The sequence below is a fragment of the Oncorhynchus gorbuscha genome, linkage group LG18, assembly GCF_021184085.1.
Source record: "Oncorhynchus gorbuscha isolate QuinsamMale2020 ecotype Even-year linkage group LG18, OgorEven_v1.0, whole genome shotgun sequence".
NCBI classification, from domain to species: Eukaryota; Metazoa; Chordata; class Actinopteri; order Salmoniformes; family Salmonidae; genus Oncorhynchus; species Oncorhynchus gorbuscha.
In genome coordinates this window covers 66,679,110-66,685,708 of record NC_060190.1, presented here as the reverse complement: position 1 = coordinate 66,685,708, position 6,599 = coordinate 66,679,110, and the positions used below count along the sequence as shown (strand labels likewise).

General features: G+C 42.6%; 1 non-coding gene across 1 annotated transcript; it reads right to left on the bottom strand.

The window, feature by feature from the left end:
• Window positions 1–5,230: 5,230 nt before the first annotated feature.
• On the bottom strand, window positions 5,231–5,284 carry LOC124004442. The gene has a single exon (XR_006833427.1). It is a non-coding gene; the product is annotated as a U7 small nuclear RNA (small nuclear RNA).
• Between the last annotated feature and the right edge of the window lie 1,315 nt (window positions 5,285–6,599).

Sequence of the window (6,599 nt, the reverse complement as noted above, 5' to 3'; positions counted from 1 at the left end):
GCACGCACGCACGCACGCACGCACGCACGCACGCACGCACACACACACACACACACACACACACACACACACACACACACACACACACACACACACACACACACACACACACACACACACACACACTACATGTTCATGTTTTTAAATATATGTAAATTGTAAAGTATTTTGTCTGAAATGTATTTTTTGTTATTTGTCGGACCCCAGTAAGACTAGCTGTTGCCATGGGGATCATAATAAATCAAATCAGAATCAAATCAATTCTCAGACAGGGTTGAGGAACGAAGTGGGAAAGCAGAGAGGCATGCCGAGCCAGACCATTGGGTGTTGTGTTCCTTCCGTGTGAAATGTGTCTGTAACCATTTCCCCTCTGCATCCGTCATACCTCACTCAACCAGAGCAACGAACAGCTCCCCAGCTGTGTTAGCTGCTGATATTTTTGTGTCTTTTCTCTGGTTACTTCAAGAAGTGCACAATCCAAATAGCTGCATGCAGGCATTTTGGATGTTTGCATGCATGAAATAGTGGGTCTTAATTGGAAAACCACAAAATCGCTGTTTTTACGTAACAGTCACAGCACATCTGGATCTGTCTCCAGACATTCCACACAGGTCAGGGGTCACAGAAATGAAACACATTGGGCGAGAGGAGAGAGAAAACACAAGTCTATTCAGAGAGGCCTGGCTGAGTGCATCGACAGGAGAGGAGAGTCTGGCAAAGCCATTTTCATCCTCCACGGTTGAGACTGAGACCTCTTTGCTGGCACTAGAAACATCTGGATGCAGGAGAGAGGACAGGGAGACAGGTACGTGGTGGAGCGGTCCCAAAGGCCAATTACATAGAGCGTCATGGCTAATGTGAAGGTGCTGCAGTGAACCTGATGAGGTGTTGCAGGACTGAGTTCATACAGAATGGTCACTGACCTATATGGGAACAGGATAGGACAAGCTACATTATATATACATGTATAGCCTTATAATGATTGTGTCTTCAATAAAGGAACCAGGACACAACTGATACTTTCAAATACACAGTTAGTACTGGTATGACATTTTGATTGTGATTTGCATGGTAATGGAAAAGGCAAACACATATTGACATATTTATTTTTGTGGCCAGTTGAGTGGTTTCTGGTAATGTCTCCCTGGTGTGGTTCCCAGGTGCTACATGCTATGGGACCTTTGTAATGAGGTGTCTGTCCAGGCTTCAAGATAAGCTCATGAGCTCAACTTTCCTCTAAACACATTTCCTGTTTTGATTTCCCCTGATTACAGCTTTTACATGGTGATGGTAGGTTGACAGCTTTCACATGGTGATGGTAGGCTGACAGCTTTCACATGGTGATGGTAGGCTGACAGCTTTCACATGGTGATGGTAGGCTGACAGCTTTCACATGGTGATGGTTGGCTGACAGCTTTCACATTGTGATGGTAGGCTGACAGCTTCCACATGGTGATGGTTGTCTGACAGCTTCCACATGGTGATGGTTGGCTGACAGCTTTCACACGGTGATGGTAGGCTGACAGCTTCCACATGGTGATGGTAGGCTGACAGCTTCCACATGGTGATGGTAGGCTGACAGCTTCCACATGATGATGGTAGACTGACAGCTTTCACATGGTGATGGTTGGCTGACAGCTTTCACATGGTGATGGTTGTCTGACAGCTTCCACATGATGATGGTAGGCTGACAGCTTTCACATGATGATGGTACCCTGACAGCTTTCACACGTTCAGCTGCCTGCTTAAACACACTACTACACTACATGTAGCAGTCAAACATCTCCTTCCAAAATCAAGGGCATTAATATGGAGTTGCTGCTATAACAGACTCCACTCTTCTGGGAAGGCTTTCCACTAGATGCTGGAACATTGCTGCGGGGACTTGCTTCCATTCAGCCAGAAGGGCATTGGGCACTGATGTTGGGCGATTAGGCCTGGCTCGCAGTCGGCGTTCCAATTCATCCCAAAGGTTTTCGATGTTTGAGGTCAGGGCTCTGTGCAGGCCTGTCAAGTTCTTCCACACCGATCTCAACAAACCATTTCTGTGTGGACCTCGCTTTGCGCACGGTGGCATTGCCATGCTGAAACAGTAAATGAGATGATGTGATGAGATCCTGAGGCCCATTGTTGTACCTTTCATCTGCCTCCATCGCCTCATGTTTCAGCCTGATAATGCATGGCCCCATGTTGCAAGGATCTGTACACAATTCCTGGAAGCTGAAAATGTCCCAACTCTTCCATGGCTTGCATACTTACCAGACATGTCACCCATTAAGCATGTTTGGGATGCGCTGGAACAACGTGTTTGACAGAGTGTTCCAGTTCCCGCCAAGATCCATCAACTTTGCACAGCCATTGAAGAGGAGTGGGACACCATTCCACAGACCACAATCAACAGCCTTCTCAACTCTATGTGAAGGAGATGTCGAGCTGCATGAGGCTGATGGTGGTCACACCAGATACTGACTGGTTTTCTGATCCACACCCCTACTTTTTTTAAAGAGGTATATGTGACCAGATGCATACAGATGCATATCTGTATTACTAATCATGTGAGATCCATAGGTTAGGGCATAATTAATTTATTTAAATTGACTGATTTCCTTATATGAACTGTAACTCAGTAAAATCTTTGAAATTGCTGCATGTTGGGTTCATGTTTTTGTTCAGTATATTTATAATTACTTTGACTAATTATGAAATTGAAGACTGACTTACATGTAGGCTGTGGATGGTTTTGAGAGGTGGAATTGTACACAGTCTAGCACTGTGGCACACTTTCCCTGAGTATAAACTCACAGTGAACTCTAATCACAGCATTAAACTTAACTGACTGACTGGCATGCCTGTTTTTGGCCTCTTTAAAAAATGCATTGAATTGGCTTTTTAATCACTGAGGAGTAAATAGCCATGCTCCAAACCAGAAATGGGGGCAGTAACATGTCATGTAAAGAGGAGAAAAGGCAAACCCTAGATTTAACCTCAGATCATGTTGCTGCTCTGAAGGAGGACAAGAGCTGAAATCCAAACTAATCCAGTGTGAAATGCTCTGAGGGCCACTCCTTAGGGCCAGTCCCAAATCAAAACATATCACCCTTCAACAGATGGGTCTTGTGTCTTCATTTTCAATAAAACCCAACATGTGTGTCTTTCTCAGGCAGTTGTTGACAGCACATTAATTCATTGTCCCCTTCATTACGTTTCCATGATTGGTATCAACAGACTCAATAAGGAAGTCATACCAGACTCTGAATCTTCATTAATAATGCAACCACTTGACTGGATGCTTGGTGAGAGTCTACAGAGTCTACAATCCATCAACACAAAGAGTCCGCACCCCAAAAGAGCTTTCACAGAGCCAGTACAGGGGGGTTAAAAAGCCTATCAAAAACAACAGGCCCAGTAAAGACTAAGAAAGGCCTAGCTACTGGCTGAGCTGATCTTTCTTCTTCTTTATATGTTTCTTTGCAGCCTTCTGTGAGAAATCTGGGGTGTTTTCCCACTTTCTTTCTGTGGTGAAACAAAAAGAGCCATCTCTCAATGCTAAAGGCACCCTGCGCCCAGTCCTAATCCTCCTCTGAAGTGCCTCTCCTCTCCTGGGCTCTAAATGGCTGGTTGGTCGCAGGCAGCAGACACAGCCAGCAGGAGGGCTAGAGACTACACCCAAACACAGTTACACACTTACCCCAATGTGTGCTGTTGTTCAATGGATTTGTCTTATTCAAATCAAAATGGAGGGTTTTCCTCCAGCCCAGTCAAAGCAGCAGAATTGAAAATCAGGGTCTTTGGCCTGTTGGAAGTACAATGCCGGTCAAAAGTTTTAGATCAACTACTCATTCAAAGGTTTTTCTTTATTTTTTACTATTTTCTACATTGTAGAACAATAGTGAAGACATCAAAACTATTAAATAACACATATGGAATCAATTAGTAACCATGTAGCAACTAACCATTATTGTAGTAACCAAATTGTTAAACATAAAAATGTGAGGTTCTTCAAATAGCCAGCCTTTGCCATGATGACAGCTTTGCACAGTCTTGGCATTCTCTCAACCAGCTTCACCTGGAATGCTTTTCCAACAGTGTTGAAGGAGTTCCCACATTTGCTGAGCACTTGTTAGCTGCTTTTCCTTTACTCTGTGGTCTGACTCATCCCAAACCATCTCAATTTGGTTGAGGTCAGGGGACTGTGGAGGCCAGGTCATCTGATGCAACACTCCACCACTCTCTTTCTTGGTAAAATAAACCTTACACAGCCTTGAAGTTTGTTGGATCATTGTTCTGTTGAAAAACAAATGAGTCCCACTAAGTGCAAACCAGAAGGGATGGCATATCGCTGCAGAATGCTGTGGTAGCCATGCTAGTTAAGTGTGTGAATTCTAAATAAATCACAGACAGTGTCACCAGCACAACACCCCACACCATAACACCTCCTCCTCCATGCTTTACGGTGGGAAATGCTCATGCGGAGATTCCTTCCATTCCTGTGGAGATCCTCATGAGAGCCAGTTTCATCATAACGATATACTCCCCTACCTTGTCACAACACAACTGATTGGCTCAAAGGCATTAAAAAGGAAAGAAATTCCAAAAATGTACTTTTAAGAAGGCACACCCGTTAATTGAAATGCATTCCAGGTGACTACCTCATGAAACTGGTTGAGAGAATGCCAAGAGTGTGCAAAGCTGTCATCAAGGCAAAGGGTGGTTATTTGAAGAATCTCAAATAGAACATATATTTTTGGCTTCTACATGATTCCATATGTGTTATTTCATGGTTTTGATGTCTTCACTATTATTATACAATGTAGAAAATAGTTTAAAAAAGAAAAACCCTTGAATGAGTAGGTGAGTAGTGTAGACGAAATGATTGATGAGGGTAGGTTAAAACTTGCAGGGGGAGACACTACCCACTGTAGTGTATTCAATTTTATGAATACTATTGTATTCACTGTAGTGTCTTTGCATACTTTACTGGCAGTATACTTTAGAAATACTGTTTTTAAAACGTAGTAGTATATACTATAGTACTTAGTGTAATGTTTTTGCTGACTGTAGTATACAATAGTATTTACTGTAGTGTTTTTGCGGATTATATTATAATTTTGTATTTACTGTAGTGTTTTTGTGGATTGTAGTACGGTAAAGTGTAGTATTTACTGTAGCGTTTCTGGTGACATTATTGTAGAATTTGCTGAAGTGTTTTTGTTTTATTATCTTTGGGTGGGGGAGCTTTCTCATTGAGGAAACCTACTGGAGAAATACTGAAAGAGCAATTGTTCCATAACAGTAGGTAGGACTGGGTTCTGAACAGAGAGTTCAAAACCCAGAGAATGTTTTACTATAATAGGGAACACAATATTCTGTATGTGCTATACTTGGCATGTGGGTTTCTTACTTACGGGTGGCACAAATTGGGTTATGGGGGAGGGGAATGGGCAAGGTATATGCAAATAGAATACTGTAGTATTTGCTATAGTCCATTTTTTGGTGTGTTTCTAAGGACGGTAGTGTTTTTGTAGACATTTCTGTAGTATTTAACACACCGTTTTTTTTGTGGATATTCTATAGTATACTACACAATTCTATACGAAGTACTACACACGATCGAGGGATACTATAGTGTCTAATATAGTATTCTACAGTATACTACATAATTCTGTGGTAAACTGTAATATTTTTTACGTGGGTAGAGTGTTAATAAGAAAAGCAACACTAGGCAGAGGACCCTCATGGGTAAAGCAGCCAAGACAGTTGTTGTACATTTTCAATGAGAAACCGTGTTAGCATGAAATAATGCTATAGTCTGCTGGAAAGAGAAGCATTTCAAATCTAATGGGCCTTACATATATCTCAGTGGTTTATAGTGATGTTTACAGTGATGTAAACCACCGATGCAACCTAATGGAACCCAATAATGCATACTGCTTTGGCACGGGCTGGAACACATCTTCATAGGAGGACTCAATATAAATACACACTGTTAAGCCTTCCTTCCTTCGCCCTTTTTTTGCCTTATAAACTCAGCGACATGCTGATTTGTGGAATCTTCCAGTTTTACTGTTAGAGCAGTCGGCATTACCGGTGCCTCACACGCTTGAATGAGGGCCGTGAGAGAGAGAAGGGGAGGGGTGGGGGTCATCGATTTATTTTATTCTCTCCCTCGTTCCCTCACTCTATCCGTCCTCTCTAGTAGATCTCTCTTTCTTGGCTAACAAGCCTCAATCAGGACTGTGCATTAGCTTGATCTTCACAGGGGCACGTGGTATTGATTGGTTCTATGTCTTTGTGATGATAACGTTATTGCATGCTGCTTGCTGAGGGCTCCTCTCAGAGGCAGCTGGTCAGCTCAGCACTGCAGGTTTCTGTTGTGAGAAGGAGAGCAGAATAAACCTATTCCATTCAATAAGGTTGAATAATTGATGTGAGAGTTATTCTCTTATGATGTACTGCCTATGCAGCCACGACTTAAGTCACAACGGCTCCTTGTTCATCCAAGTGATGTTTGTTTTCAGTGAAACCATTGTTGGGAACCTGTATAGGCAAAACAGTTAGGAGACTTCAGAGATTCTTCTCTTAAACCTCTAAAAGTCTAA